The following is a 17,530-nucleotide window of genomic DNA, read 5'->3' as shown; positions in this document are numbered from 1 at the left end:
ACCATCCATCCATTGAAGTGAGTCTACACCCCTCCTCCCATCCTCCTCTTTCGTCCTCTTTTTATTTTCTTGATATGTGTGGGCCTCACTGGTGTGGAGTTCGTGTGTGCATATATTTATGGCTATGGTAGTCAGCAAGGTAGCCCACGTCAGTATAATCCACCATTATGGACATCATGTCCACACCCTTCATTTGTAATCCTGTTTTTGTTTCTAAACAGCATGATCTAAAAATCATATAAAATTAACCATGCTAAGATTGGAGTTGAAACTTGGTGATATTATGAATCAAATATGAACTAACTCTGGACCAAATTTCGTAGTCATCCAATGATCCAATCATCCGTAACATCAAGTTTACTTGGCTGTTATCCAGCAGCACATGTAGGATTCCGATTTGCCTAAATGGACCCATTTTTAACTCTTTTAATGAATGTATTAAAAAAATATATATGTTCTGTTGAATTCATAGAAAATTGAATCAGCTTTATAATGGTATATAATAAGCCTCAATCGAAATTCAGACGGCTGAGATATTGGCCTTATACGAAAGATGTATTGGGGAGCTTATTATGACCATTCTTGTTTGGGCCATATCTGTGATTCCAACAGTCAAATGTATTTTATATTTTCTCTTGACTTACTTGAGATAGTTAATAATCATATGTATGGTCCCTATGGTTAGATTCTTTCATGATAAATTTAGAAATTTCTGGACCGATAGATACTTTTGTAAGGACAAATCTTGTATTTTTATGTGTGGTCCAGATGGATCCAAGGCTCTGTATGGTTGGAAACCTATTAACGGCCTGAATGACTTCTTCCCAAACCATCCATTAGATCAGATCTTCCAACAGATAATCTGATCATAGAGATTTCATCAATATATATATTACATGTGTTACTTAATAAATATGTTGGATATATGTTATACATAACAATTATCCTCTCATTGACCCACTTGGGTGTGGGATCACTTGTGATTTATGCATTTTATTAGTTCATCCAATCTGGGAACCCACATATATTTTTGTGTCTCTTATCTATAGTTTGCTAGTATGTGGGCCCCACTTGCCATTGAAACTATTTCATTTCCTTTACACTTTCTGTTTATTGAAAATTTTCTAAGTACTCAACTATATTGCATGTAGGCCTCTTTGACACCTTGTAGTGGGCCCCATACTTTGTAGTTAAGGGTCCCACTTTGGGGGATGTTTAGTCCTTATATAAGTAAGCTAAGATGTCCCACCCTTTTTGTCAGGCCCATATCCTAGCCCGTACTGTTTCGTAGGCTTCCGCGGCCTCCCAGTAGAATTCCGGCGACCCGCAATCTGTTATCGGCATTTGCTCACAATCCTGAGTCGTATCCCGTATTTCAGAGTCAGCTTAACCCGAGACTAGTACCCTTACGACTGCGCCGTCACCGCGGTTCCGATACCGCATTTCGCACGCCGAGGCGATACCCAGGCCAGGAGATGTATGCCCGCATTCAGTTCGAGGAAAACACCATGCATTTGCTAAACCCAAGAGAACATGTTAAATCAATCCCATCATCACATCACATCACATTAAATGTCAAGTACCACATCTCATCTTCAAGTACAAGCAACCCTTACCTCTCTCTTACACAAGTACCCTAAAGTCAACTCTCCCCATCACCCATCACTCTGTCACACCCCAAACTCAGAAACCAGGCTCACAAAATTCTTAATCGCCGAATCCAGTGCCGACAGCCTCCGTAGTACCCCATTCTTAGCTCCTAGCGTCCTTACGCCAAATTCCGATCCTGGGATCCTATAAAGAGGATTTTCCAATATACATTTATCTCGTAATAAGTATAACTACAAGTATACCTAAACCACAAAGGTAACATCATCATCACATATCCACTATTATAAACATTTGAATACAATGCTGAAAGGAAAATACATATATCGAAATCAAAGCTCCAGAAGTCAGCTACATCTTCCAAGCTCAATGTTGTTGCAACCTAACGTCACCTGCACGCATCTATCGTGCAAAAGCTTATAAAAAGCTTAGAGGGTGGTGTAAGTGTGTGAGCAGTATATGCGTGCTCAGAATGTAATATCAGAGTAAGTAAAAATACTGATAAGTCCACGAACCATATAATATCAGAGTAAGTAGAAATACTGACAAGTCCACAAAAATATCATAAACCTCATCCAGGATATACGATAAAAAGACATAGCAAGCTAATGCATATACTAAGAAAGTAATATAAATTGGCTATGTAATGCGGAAACATAATGAACCAGATATTCGATATCGAGGATGCAATACAATATGTAATTTGGAAGAGCTACGAATACCATCAGTCTCATCTAGGTCATATAAAATGCAGAAACATAGCAACCCAAATGCCATATGCCGAGGATGTAATTCAATATGCAATATGTGGTGTGAATGAAATGACCAAGTTACAGTGTGAAGTTGGGATGATAGTACGTGGTATCATAGGCTATGTGGTCTATCACAAAGGACTTTTATCCAAACCAGTCTCATACCTAAATTTGGATAGATAAACTTAATGTGGTAAGCTCCTAATCTCAGGCTAGTCGCGTGCCCCAACCAAAATCCTAGCCATTGTGAAGGTACACATAATAAATAGTTGCACACCACCAACCCGAGTGGATAGTGAATGAATGAATGAATGAGTATGCAACTCCTGCTCCACAAATCATTACTGTACATCTCTAGGATCATCACCGGGGTCTAGTACACTCTACACCAGCTTGCCGCCCCATCAAGTGCACAACTGGGTAAGTGGAAGAGACCTCACTATCTGCCTACCAATATCGGCCCGGCTCGTCAATAGCGGACCCAATTACGATCTGGTCAGACTTAGTCTAGCATTGTCTACTCCCTCAGGCGGGTAAGGCTACACCTCCTCCTAACTGACCAAAACAAAGTGAGAGACATGGCCTCCTGATATTCAGCACTTGGGCACTCATGTATCCACTTGGTCTCGACGTTGGGGCGTCCTCTAGTACCAATAGGGTTTAGGAATTTTCACCCAAGGCCATCTATGGCGGCCCGATGCAAATAACAGATTTTCAGTGTCCCATCTGGCCATCCACGACATGCCTATGGAGGGTACGGCCCTGATGTCGCTAGGGCGTATAGTAATCACAACACACAATGTAAGATGCATGAGTCATACAATCTAGTCTTGCATCAATCCTGCGCATACTGTGTGCTCATATGGGATAATTCCGCCTATCAGGGAGTCCCATAAACCACCTACACTATGACATATGCAATAGTCAATCATACCTCATAACAAACATGCAGATAATGTATATGGGCATGTATCATGATGTTATACTGTCAAATATTCACAATCGAAATCGACCTCGATAATCGAAATCAGCCTCGACAATCAGAATCGGCCTCGATAATCAGAATCAGCCCCGGTGGTTAGCCTCGACAGTCGGAATCGGCCTCGATAATTGGAATCGGCCTCGATAATCGAAATCAGCCTCGATAATCGACCTCAATAATCGGAATCAGCCTCGACAATCAAAATCAGCCTCAATAATCGACCTAAGTGAAGGTCACAATGTGGATATTTAACTATCATCGCCCATCAATGTAGACATTTAACCAACATTGCTCCCAAAGAGTGACCTTCATAGGGCCAAATATATATATATATATAGTGAACCCATGACCTCACACAAAGGCCTCATAAACAATACAATGGGCCGCATACAATTTCAATGGGTCTCATACAATCATAATGGGTCTTACCATATGGGCTTCACATATCACAATGGGCCGCATCACATGGGCTATAATTATATCATATCGGGCCTCACTCACGGGTCACATATACATCACAATGGGCCTTGGCACATGGGCCAATATACATCAAACGAGCCGCACCAATGAGCCGCAGCACATGGGCCACTATACATCAAGTGGGTCGCATCTCACGAGTCTAATATACATTGCAATGGGCCGCTCACATGGACCTAATATACATCAAGTCGGGCCTCATCATATGGGCCTGAAATACATCACAATGGGCCACAACCCATGGGCCTCAAATATATCATGTCAGGCCTTACCACATGGGCTTCAAATACATAACAGGTGGGCCTACGCGAGTCAAATGGACCTCACCAGACGGAAGGCGCAGATACAATACATACAATGATCACCCACAATTGGGTCCCGCTAAATGGGTCGCAAATACATCATATTAAGGTGGGCCCTACAAATTCCAAATGGGCCTCAAATACATCAAGCGGGCCGCATCAATGGGCCACACTAATGGGCCTCACATATATCAAGTAGGCCATAACAATGGGCCTCGTGAGGCAGCCCATGGTTCAACCAAGATAGGTGGGCAGCCATGCACAACATACACATTAAGGTAGGCCTTGCACAAGTAGCAGGTGGGCTGCACAATCCATATAGGCCCCACCAGATGGACAACTAGGATATACAATGCATATATCATGTTGGGCTCCATCACTAATCGCCAATAAGGATAAAACACATACATCGTACGACCCCATGGCCTGGTGTAGATATACAACACATACCTCAAGATGGGCCTCACATGCACTGTCCACATGGATGGTGCATAGAATAAATACATACATTAAAGGGGACCGGCACCGCAAGATGAGACACATACATCTGAAGTGGGTCCCACCGTCCTGTAGCTGGACGGTGGAAATACCAGCCATATCTCAAAAGGGTGGGGTCCACGTGCATGGCCCACCAGTTAGAGGGCATCGTCCAGATGGATGGCTTGGATATAACACATGCCCCATGTGGGCCACACCAAGGGATGGTTTGGACATAACACATACCTCATGTTCAGACCCACTAAACTTGCTAGCGTTAATACTACAGCTATATAGCTGTTATATGGTACTAAAGTCGATCCACTTCATAGAGGTGGGTCCCACGTGGGGCACACCATAACGTTTATTCTCCACCCAATCCTATCATAAGGTCACAAAGACCTAAATTAAGGGGAAAAAACAAATTTCATATAGATCCAAAACTTTCATGACCCAAAAAGTTTTTCAATGGTAGACATTCATCCTTCTACTCCTTTTGGTGTGGACCACCTGAGTTCCATGAATGGTTGATTTTTAGGGGATCCCGCTTCCCAAAGGGGACTCATCAAATGCACGGTGTGGATGTTCAACATACATCATGGTGGGGCTTGTAGTGGGGCCCACGATCCCTACACATTAGAAGCAGCAAGACACTGCTTACTACAATGTCCTCTGGACGCTGGCAGCAGCAGCGTCACCTCTTTTTTTTATTTTTTCCTAAGAAATTTCATAGTGGGGCCCACATTGAGACAATTCAGTTCATCCGCTGGGTTCCTAGGCTCGTGAAGGGTCTAACAAGCCCAATATTGGATATGTTTTAATGCACAAAAACATCGCAACAGGCCCTAACAGTTTATATCGCCCAAAACGACTATTTTCTACAATATGGCCTGCCAGAGATTCGATTTGGCTTCATTTTTCAGCTCAACGCCTAAAATGAGTTGGGAAATGGGATGGATGGTGTGGATCAGATCCATACATCAAGGTGGAGTCCACATGAGTGTGACCCACCAGCTTTTGAATTAAAGCTGATATTTATGTCTAACCTATGTCCAGACGGTCAACCGTCTGGACCTGCTGCTGCTACTATGGTGCAGCCCACCAAACATGGTGTGGAGTCATTACATCAAGGTGGGTCCACATCAGTGTGGCCCATCCATTGAATCAATCTGATATTTGTTATTTCCCTTCACCCATACCTATCCAAATGAACAGCAGGAAGGTCAGTAAGGTGGGCCCACTAAATGGACAACGTGGATAAAATCAAGCATCGGGGTGGGCCATCAATCAGGGAAAGAGAGAAAGAAAGAGAGAGAGGAGAGAGAGAGAGAGAGAGAGAGAGAGAGAGATCGGATGATGATGGAGGGACCCTGCACTATGGGCCCCTCTCTGATACAATACATACGTTAAGATGAGTCCCACCACATGTGGGCCCTCAAATCACAAAATCAATGATGGAAAATCTTAAAATCACCCACCTATTGACCTCCTTCTTGGTCCTATGGAATGCCAAACTCCTTGGCTTCGATCTTGATGGAAGATGATGAAAAATGAAGGGTGGAGATGGGAGATGAGGAGGCAGGAAGTGGGCCACACTATAGCTTCTCCATGGAAGCTTGAGAAGCTTGGACATCCACCCTTGGGAGTTGCTTGAAAATGGAGTGTGAAATGAGAGAGAGAGAGAGAGAGAGAGAGAGAGAGAGAGAGAGAGAAGTGATGTGTATAACATGGGAGGTATAGTGCTTGTTGACTTGTTGGTAAGAAAGGAATGGGATGAGTAAGGGTGTTATTGACTTTGGGTGAGAGAGAGATGGGTAGAGTATGGTTTCTACTTGATTTGATTGTTTGATGGATTGATGTGATGAGTTGTAGAGATTCTCCTGAAATCCGCAACGCGCAACGTTTCATCGAAAAATACGCGGGCCCACAACTCCTAGCCTGGGTATCGAATGGGCGCATGAGACACGGCATTGGAACCACGGCAATGGCGCGGTCGCAAGGATACAAGTCTCGAGTTGAGCTGACTCTAGAATACAGGAACAATTTAGGGTTGCGTGCAAATGCTGATTACAGGTCATGGGTTGCCAGAATTCGACCGGGAGGACCATGAAAGCCTATGGAACGGTTCGGTCTAGGATACGGGCCTTACAACTCACTCATCCATCCCTCTCTCTTACATCCCTTCCTCTCTCTCTCTCTCATTTCAAACTCTATCTCCCAAGCAACCAAGGGAGAGTGGACGTCCATGGCTTCCAAGGAGAGAATAGCCTAATGTGGCCCACCTTCCTACCTCCCATCTCCACCATCCAACGATCATCTCAACCATTGAAAATGCACCCCTTGGAGCTCTAAATGGCATTAGTGGAAGGAAGAGTCCAAGATCTAATGGTGGGTGTTCATCATCTCGGTTTTTATTTAGGGCCCACTAGTGGTGGCACCCATCTTGATGTATGTGTTGTATGAGGGGCCCATAGTGGCGGGGTCCCTCCACTACTCCAATATCTCTCTCTCTTTCTCTCTTTTAATGTGTGGCCCACCATGATTTTATCTGCGTTATCCCATTTGTGGGGCCCACCTCGCTGACTTCCGGGGCAGCGGCCCACCATGATGATTTTATCCACACTGCCCGTTCAGCAAGGCCACCCTGCTGGCCTTCCAGCAGCAGCCTTTGCTGCCTGTCCATGATCGAACCACCTGGATGAAGGGAAATACAATCACCAACTCGATCAGCCAGCTGGTGGGCCACACGTGTGGACCCACCAGATGTATGTGTTTTTGCATCCATGTCGTCCGACCCAGCCACGTGGAACGTGGACCCCACTTATATATATATTGTATCCCCGTTGGGTGGTGCTGAATGAGGGACACCATGATGTACCTGTTTCATCCACCGTCCAGCTTGGACGGTGGGACCCATCTGGCGGTCCGATTAGACAAACCTTGATGAAGGGAAGAAACAAATATCAGCTCTATTTGGTGGGTCCCATGCATGTGGACCAACCTCATGATCGTGCCTTAAATAGACGGTCTATACGGTAAGCAGCTATGGCTGCATTTGATGCCAGCAAGTTCGGTAATCCCACCTATTTGGACCCCACCTGATGGACGTGCCTCATCCAGACCGTCCAGATGGTGGGGCCTGGACGAGGAAAACAAATATTAGCTTGATCGTGGGAAGCGGTAGGGCCCACCTGAGGTATGTTTCATCCTCGAAGGTCCGTCTGTGCATGCTGCTGGACTACCGTCTAACAGCTGCAGGGCCACCTGGCGTATGCTTTGATCCACCACCGACCAGTGGAAGGACGTGGGACCCACCCACACGTGCTGCACGTGTGGGGTGGGGCCCACCTTGATATTATGTGTTTTATCCTAGTCGTCTAGCAACTGGACGGTGGAACACCACCCTGATGTATCTGTTTTGTCTAGCTGGTGAGGCCAGCTACAATGCATACGACCGTCTAAACTCACGTGACCCCACCATGCCGTATGTGATTCATCCACACTGTCAGCATCCGGACGGGGGTACCCATCAGGATAAGGATTTCATCTAGGTCGTTCGACCATGGGACCCCACGTGATGTTTGGGATTTATCGTCACCGTCCGTCCCATTTCCAGATCATTTCAGGGCTAGGCATACGGTCCACAGTGGGACCCACCTTGACTCATCTAGACCATCCGTCCGAATAAGGGACGGTGGGTCTCACACAACACAGTGCTGCTATGATTGTTGTCAGTAAGTTCTGGGGGCCATCACGATGTATGTGTTAGATCCAAACCATCTGTCCATTATGGATCCACCTTTGATGTGTTTTAGACCCAAACTGTCCACCTGTTTTGCCATGTGGGCCACACCGTGATGTATTTATTTCATCCACACCGTCCAAATGTGTTGGACAATGCTGGACAATGTTCAGATAATGTTGATGTACATGGACAATGTTTGGACAGTGCTGATCACATTAGTGAGCCATGTACCCCTATGATAGTATACAGTGATACACATGTTGCACTTGCCACTATTGAAATGATTTTAGATGTAATCCAAGCTCCCACCGTCCATCAGGACGTAGGACTCACCGTGATATATATGTGTTATATATTCACACCGTCCATTCATGTGGCCCCCACGTGATGTACGTGTTTGATTCGCGCTGTCCATGCCATGCAGCCCACTTTGATGTACATAAAGCCCATGAGTAAGGCCCATTGTGATATATTTGAGGCCCATGAGTTGTGGCCCATCGTAATGTATTTGAGACCCAGTTATGAGGCCCATGTGATGTATATGCGGCACAAATATAAGGCCCATTATGATGTATTTGTAGCCCATTTGGCGAGGTCCACATTGATGTATATATGGCCCACGTGAGGAGGCCCACTATGATGTGTTTGTGACCTTTGGCGAGGCCCAACATGATGTATATGAGAGGCCCATGTGATGTATTTGAGGCCCAGGTGTAGGGCCCACCTGTTGTGTATTCAAGGCCCGATGTGATGTGTGATTTTGCCATGATGTATGTAATGATGTTTATGTAGGCCACTCCTTGGGAGCAATGTTGGTTAAATGTTTACATTGATGGCTAATAATGGTTGAATATCCACATTGTGACCTTCCATTAGGCCTTGTTAGGCCCATTCTCACCGATTCCGATTATCGAGGTCGATTCCGATTGTCGAGGTCGATTCTGATTATCGAGGTCGATTCTGATTGTCGAGGCCGATTCCGATTGTCGAGATTGTCGAGGCCGATTTTGATTGTCGAGGCCGACTCCAATTGTCGAGGCTGATTCCGATTATTGAGATCGATTCCAATTGTCGAGGCCGATTATCAAGGCCAATTCCGATTGTCGAGGTTGATTCCAATTGTCAACGCCGATTCCAATTGACAATGCCGATTGTATAGGCCGATTATCGATGCCGATTATCAGTGCTAGTAATCGATACTGATTATGAGTATGTAACAGCATAGCATCATAATACATGCCCATACGCATCATCTGCATATTTGTTATGAGATGTGGTTGACCATTGCATATATCATTGGCAGATTGTTATGAGACTCCCTGATAGGCGAAGATTGTCTCACAGGAGCGCACGGTATGCGCAGGATTAATACATGATTGGATTGTATGACTCATGCATCTTGCATTGTGTATTGTGATTATTGTATGTCCTAGTGATATTAGGGTCGTAGCCTCCACATGCATATCGTGGTTGGCAAGATGGGACACCAAAAATTTATTCTACATGGAGTGCTATAGATATCCCTGAGTGAAATTCTCTAAACCCTCTTAGTTCCAAAGGTTACTCCAACGTCTAGACCGAGTGGATGCATGAGTGCATGAGGGTCATATACCGTTATGCCACATCTCTCACTGTGTCGTGGTCGATTAGAAGGGAGTGTGGCCTTACCTGCCCGAGAGGAGGGGGCAAAGCTAGGCTGAGTTTGACCAGCTCGAGGAATGGGTCCGCTATCGACGAGCCGGGCCCAATATTGGCAGGTAAATAGTGAGGTCTCTTCCACTCACCTTGTTGTGCACGATATGGCAGCAATCCGGTTTGGAGTGTACTAGACCTCGATGATTTTCCAGAGAGGAACCATACTGATATGTGAACTTATTGAGCAGGAGTTGCATACTCATTCATTCATTCATTCACTATCCACTCGGGCTAGTGGTGCGTAATTATTTGTTACGTGGACCTTCGCAATGGCCAGAATTTTGGTTGAGGCACACGACTAACCTGAGATTAGGAGTTTACCACATTAAGTCTGACTATCCAAATTTAGGTATGAGACTGGTTTGAAGAGAGTCCCTTGTGGTGGACCCCGTGGCCTGTGATACTACGTACAATCATCCCGACTTCACACTCCAGCTTGGTCATTTCATTCGCATCGCATATTGCATTGCATCCTCAGCACATAGTATTTGGCTTACTGTCTCCGCATTGCATAGCTGATCTACATTACTTCCTCAGTATATAATATTGGTTTATTATAATTTTTACATCACATAACCTGAATAAGGCTGATGCTATTTATGGGCTTGTTAGTATTTCCGCTTACTCTGATTACTCTGATATTGCGTACTTGGTACTTACATTGTGCACACACTTTCACCACCCTCTAAGCTTATATAAGCTTATGCACGATAGATGCGTGCAGGTGGCATTAGGTTACAGCAACGTGGAGCTTGGAGCATGTAGCTGATTTCTCGAGCTTGGATTTCGATATATGTATTTCCCTTTCAGCATTGTATTCAAATGTTTATATTAGTGGATATGTGATGATGATGTTGCCTTTGTGATTTGGGTAAACTTGTGGTTATGCTTCTTATGAGACAAATGTACGCTGGGTTTGGGGTGTCACACTTTTCGTCATGAATGATTCCTAAGTGTTTGGAAATTGGGCCCTAAGTTGTGACAGACCCCATTTCTGAAAATTGTCTGATTATTTGGGTTTTGTACTAACTTTGGGCCTTTGTAGTAGACCACACACTACAGATATGAGTAGGCCACCACTTGAAACCTTTAACCTATACTAATGAATAGATAAATAATATTTTAATTAGGCCAAATTAGACCCCACATGATCAGGGAGTGGATCCCAAAATGTGGTCAGGCATGATTGTGCAGAAAAATTGTGCAAAAAATCAAAGTGTCTATGTTTGGCCCTATACCAAATATTACATGTGCACAACCAATTGGTCCCAACTTATAATTTTTGAAGTGCATATATAGTACAACCAAGGGCACCTGATGGCACACTGAAATGTGGTCCCTTGTGATCATGGGATATACTTAAAATTGGGTCAAAACTAATTCTGCACTATATTTCCTGCACAGTTTCTCCAAGTACCCATGTTTGAGCCATCACCATAAATTGTACTCACCCAACCAATGAGGCCTGCTTTATAATTTGTAAAGCCCATACATAGAGCTACCAGGTGGTTATTTTCTTTCACCATATGTAGGCTCCACATGATCATGAATCTGACTCTAAAATGACCCAGAACCAACATTGCACCAAAAATCTGTTTGATGTAAAATTTATGTGGGGCCACGTCAGCAATTGCTTATCTCCAAGTGCAGAGGTTTGTAAGTAATATCTTATGAATACAGGGTCGATCCCATAGGGAGATGAATTGCGAGAAGGAGAAAATCAAATGTAAAACAATCTAAGTAATAAAAACTATACTGATGATTTGATTTTAGGATTTTTGAATGGATGTAATTCAATTGAATTAAAATAACACACAAGCTTCAAAGTTCCACACATAGGTTAATGTTCCAAAATCATGATGACTTGGATAACACAACTAGGATCTGAGCACTATGATCAGCCTAATCGAAAAATAAAACATTTTAAATATTTTAATAAATGATATAAAAGATTAGAAAATCTTGGATTTGCACCATTAACATATATTCTCAAGCGCCAGTGATTTTTCAGTATTCAATATTCATGAGATAATGAAAATCAAAGAAATATAACAGATTGAGAACCTTTCTTACCTAGGAAATCTAATTGATCTAAGGTAAGCCTATCCATCAATATGGATCACATATGATGGAAACATATAGATCACATATGATGGAAATATATAGATCTCACATTAAGATTAAAAACAAAAATTTAAAAAAAAAAAACCTAAATAATAGATAACATGCATACACCATTCTTCTCATCATTAAAACAATCAATCAGCATAACTTAAAGAATTATTAAACCCATGTGCTTCCTTCTAACTTGGGCTAGAAAGAACTTAGAAAAACATAATTAGAATAGAAAAAGAACGCAACAAGAAAGAAATAAATGCAAATAGAAAAGATCTAAAAGGAAAAAAAAACTTTTAAAATTGAAAACCCTAAATCTTGCTCTTAAATGCTTTTAATGATGTTTAGGAATGCCCTAGGAAGTTCTATTTATAAGTGGGGAACTCCGATTTTCATACGAAGTTGGAAAACTCTACAAACCGCCTCAAATTTACGCAGTTTTCTAAAATATACTTTTCGCTGCACAATTTCGTTAAAATAGTCTTCGCTTTGCGCAGTTTCCCAAAATAGACTTCAGAGCTTCAGAATACACTTTTTCAAGATGATTTCAGGATTCTTCACTTCAAATCTTCGATTCTTTTCATGCCTTGGTTTTCTTGGATCTTTAGCATGTGAATTCTTTAATCTTGGTCTCCTAAGATCCATCTCTTGCCTTGGTGACTCTTGAGCATCAAATTCATACTTTTAAGCACCTTTTTTCAATCTAAGCTCTTAAATTCACCTTACAACACATACATGAGTAAAATAGAACATTAAGTTGATTCATGTTCATAAAACCAAGATATAAATTGAGAAAATTATGCACTATTTGAGTGTCAACACACCCTCCAACTGTTGAGGGTCAAATATTGTATATCAGACCCAGTTATTACCTGTATTTATGAACACGGTACCGTTTAATAACCCATTTTAATCATGTTTGTGTTGCAAGGTGGAATTGCGAGCTGGGACTGGATCGGGATGCTAAAAGCACGGATTTAATATTCAGAATGCACCAAGGCAAGGGACGGACTCTAGGGGACCAAGATCTACGGAATTATATGCCAGGGATCCGCAAAAATCGAGAAACTGAAGCTCAAGCGGCCTGAAAGTCAGCCAGAATGCAAGATCACTAGGTTTCCATCATCTGTTCGACTCAAAACTTCATACATGGCCTGAGGGCTATAAATTAACCGTACACGTAAAATTTCATCCATTGGATCCCTCTAGAAGTGGCCCAACGGACAGATTAGCCCTTGAATCGTTATGTGGGGCCCGCCTGATATCTGGATATAATCCAATTTTGGTCTCAACCCCTTAAACCACGTGTCAAAACGGATGGACGGAGCGGATTTCTCACGAACATCACAATCTACTCCGCATGTACAGCGCGTGTACATGAGGTACAGCACCCGCGCCGCACCGGACGGTCAGCCCGGTCAAAGCCGGGCTGACCCGAGCCTTCTTCCTCGCGGAGGCAGTGTCCAACGCTGTCCGATCATTTTTTGGCCAGTGGGCCCCACACATCATCCAAATAGATGATCAGTACCGTCTATTGTGTCCATAGGGGGGCAAAAACCCTCTCCTAGGTGTCATTTTGTCCTCATGCAAGCTACCAGAAGATCCTAACTATAAATCGCAGGATGAACGGCAGCGAGCAAAGTTCAGTGGACCATACTAACTACACTCCAAAACCGTCCATTCCTGACTAGTTTTTAGCAAGGAATTCAATGGACGTGGTGGATTTTATCAAAAACATCACTGTGGGGTCCATCAGACATGTTTTATTCCGACACGGAAACTCTGTTTCACGTCAGAAGCTGCGGAGAAATCTTGTGGGCCACTACCGTGATTCATCAGTCGGATCTAGACCGTTCATCAGACGCCCATGCTCCCTATAAACATTGCCTAGGTGACAGAATTTCAGAAGGCAGAGGAGAACGATTTCCAATCGTCTAAACGGCAGACGGACGGTGGAATGAAATCATTCACGGGCCACGAAGAAGCGGATCCAAAAAATGGTCATGTCCGACCTATTTTTCGTGACTAAGCCAATGGACGAGCTGGATTTCTCAAATAATTATGATCAGGGGCCCCACCATCCGAACAGCGCAGGTATGTTACGCGTCCTGTTTACGCAGTCCGGAGAAATTCGAAAATTCTGGACAGCTGTGGCCCATCATCCTTGATCGGATGAACGATCTGAACCATTCATGTGGAGCCCACGCTAGCCGAGACCCCAGCCATGAGGAATGTTCGAAGCCAAGCTTGTACAGCCATCCCGAAAATAATCAAACGGAAGGTGTTTTGGAGCTATTAAACTGCGTAAAACAGAAGCCTTCGACACCGACTCCAGCAGCGGGAGGAGTGCGCCTAAATACATCTATAAAGGAGGAGGTTTCGACGGGGGAAGGGAGGGAGGACGGGAAGAAGCCGATCAGCTGCTGGGAACGTGAGAGAGAGAGAGAGAAAGACTAAGTTATTTTCCTCTTTTCTTTTCTTTTTCGTTTTCTTTTCCTTTGTATTTGCTTTGGGTTCAGGCCATTCATGTGTGGCTAAACCTCTTAGCTGGGGCTAAGAGGTGAAGCTTGTAGCCTGATGGGAGTTGTTTTTTTACTTATGCTTCTTCGTTTAAACTGAACTGATGTTGTTCTTAGTTAAATTAAAGGAATGTTTGTTTTATCTTTAATGGTCTGTTGTGACTGAAATTACAATGGATCTGCAATGGCCTTGAATATCTCCTTTTCCCTTTTGATGTATATGATGTCAGGAAGCCCTGTTGTTCACCATCGTCTCCTGGGCATGGTCGGATGATGATACCCTTCCTAACTTTCATGCATTGTTGACTGGTTAGTAATTAGTTTAATTTTGTTATTTGCTTTGCCTCCTGGGCATGGATTGATGATGGAATCCATTCTAATTCATATACTGTTCATCTCTTTTAAAAAACTATATTAAAAGAAATTCAGTTTAGTTTACATGATGATGGCATAAGATCTCCCTGATATCTACAAGTGGATCCTCTGAATCCCCAGTTTCCCTTCCTCTGAATTCCTTAAGTTTAATCTCTCACCATTATTCATCAATTAACATTGGATTTATATTACATCTTTTTGCTAGTTCTATATCTAGTTGGTTTCAGATCACGTACAAGTTTCAGTCCCTGTGGATTCGACCTCGGTCTCACCGAGTTTATTACTACATCACAACCCTATACTTGGGGAGTGAACAAGTTTTTGGCGCCGTTGCCAAGGACTAACGGTTGCGATTTTCTGAAATTAATTAGGTTTAAAATTACTTTAAGATTAGAGTTTGACTAACTTTAGTTGTAAACTTTTTGATTTCTAGAACTAACTTGTTTCCATGTTTTGAAGGATCCTGACATAAGTTCCTAAATTGGTAATTCCTTCCTAATTTCTCTACTTTTTCTACTTTTAAAATTAGGGTTTAAATTTTAGAAATCTTCTAACTCTAGTATTTTCCTATTTATAGGAAGTAGTTTATTTTTAGAAATTTTCCTCTTTTGTTTTTTTTTAGAAACTTTCTAATTTTAACTCTTTTAGAATCTAACTTTGTTTCCTAATTTATTAGAAATTTTCTACTTGTAGAATTTTTGTTTAGAAACTAACCTTCCTATTTTGTAGGCCTTTAAGATAGAAATTTCTAATTCGGTAAGCTCCTTCTCTACTTTCTATTTTTCAATTCTTTTTTTTAGTAATTTACCTTCTAGTTTAGGACTTTCTTAATTTATTTTAGAAATTTTCACTTTCTTTTAGGAATTCCTTCTTTTAAAAATCAATTTACTGCTATTTTTCTTTTAAAGGATTGTTCTTCTCTTTTTAGAATCTAACTTATTTTGTTTTATTTTGCAGGTTTTTAACTTAAGACTCCAATTTGGTAATTTCTTTCCAACTCTCTCTTTCTTTCTAGATTTTCTTTTCCTTTCTTAGGATTAGGTTTTTAATTGAGGGTTGTGAGTGTTTCATGCCCAAGTGGGCCCGTGACAACACTCGACGTCTCTTGACTGAAGGAGGATTGGTTGAGGGGTTGACTATCCATCGCAGGACTAGACACCACTCGAAATCCCCTGAGTTAATTGAAGTTATGGCCGAAGACCAACCTCCTCTACTTCCACCCAAGGTGGAGGATACCCAAGATGAGAACGAGGTGCATCAGGCACCCCCGCCTCGTACTTTACGAGATTATCTATTACCGGTGGGAATGAGTATGCCCTCATGCATGATTTTTCCTAAAAACACAGGACAAATGGACATCAAGCCAGGAGTTATCCAACTCCTTCCCAAATTCCATGGACTTGAATCAGAGAGTCCATATTTACATTTGAAAGAGTTCGATGAAATTATAGCTACATTATGTTTTCCTAATGTATCTGAGGATATAATTAGGCTGAAACTCTTTCCTTTTTCCTTAAAAGAGAAAGCTAAGACGTGGTTACATTCACTGCGTCCTAGATCCATTGGTACATGGAACGACATGCAGAGGGAATTCATAAAAAAATTCTTCCCACATCATAAAATGATTACCCTCAGAAAAGCAATCATGAACTTTGCCCAAAAGGAAGATGAAACATTCTTCCAATGTTGGGAAAGGTTCAAAGATTTGGTCAGTTCATGCCCACAACACGGATTTGAAACGTGGCGCATTACAAATTTTTTCTATGATGGACTGACATCTTCCATGCGCCAAATGGTCGAGGCAATGTGTAATGGAGAGTTCATTAATAAAGATGTTGACGAGGTATGGGATTGCCTCGATAGTCTTGCTGAAAAAATACAATCATGGGACTATTACCCAAAGTCGAACACCACGTCTAGGCCGACTCAATTAAAGGAGAAAGGTGGATTATATCTCTTGAAAGAAGAGGATGATCTCAAGTGTAAAGTGACTACGCTCATAAGGAAAGTTGAGGCCATGGAAGGAAAGAAGGATAAGGTTAATGACATTGTTTGCGGCATCTGTGATTGCAACATTCATACAACTGAAAATTGTCCTACAATACCCGCCTTTCGAGGAGTGTTGAATGAACAAGCTAATGCCGTAAACAACTATCAAAGACCTTTTACTGGACCTAACTCCAATACATACAATCCTGGTTGGAAAAATCATCCAAACTTTAGTTGGAGGAATGGACAAACGGCTACTCCTCAAGGTTTCTTCAATCAAAATCCAAATCAAGTGAAACCTCAAGAGGAACCGGTTCAAAATTCCATACAAGAGCTAGCTCAGGCAATGCGGGGAATTACAGATTTTATGCAAAAGATAGATTCTCGTATGACGGTTATAGAAAAGGGGATGTTTCCTGCACAACATCTCCCCAATCCTAAACCGCAGTACGAGATTAATGATCCCAGCTCTTCAAATCAAATGGGTCACGCTA

General features: G+C 42.5%; 1 non-coding gene across 1 annotated transcript; it reads right to left on the bottom strand.

Moving 5' to 3' along the window:
• Positions 1-16,674: 16,674 nt before the first annotated feature.
• LOC131219862 (small nucleolar RNA R71) lies at positions 16,675-16,781 on the bottom strand. Its single transcript, XR_009158503.1, has one exon. It is a non-coding gene; the product is annotated as a small nucleolar RNA R71 (small nucleolar RNA).
• Between the last annotated feature and the right edge of the window lie 749 nt (positions 16,782-17,530).

This window comes from Magnolia sinica, chromosome 11 (genome assembly GCF_029962835.1).
Source record: "Magnolia sinica isolate HGM2019 chromosome 11, MsV1, whole genome shotgun sequence".
Lineage (NCBI taxonomy): Eukaryota > Viridiplantae > Streptophyta > Magnoliopsida > Magnoliales > Magnoliaceae > Magnolia > Magnolia sinica.
The sequence above is the reverse complement of the archived record's forward strand: the minus strand, read 5'-3'. Positions and strand labels throughout refer to the sequence as shown.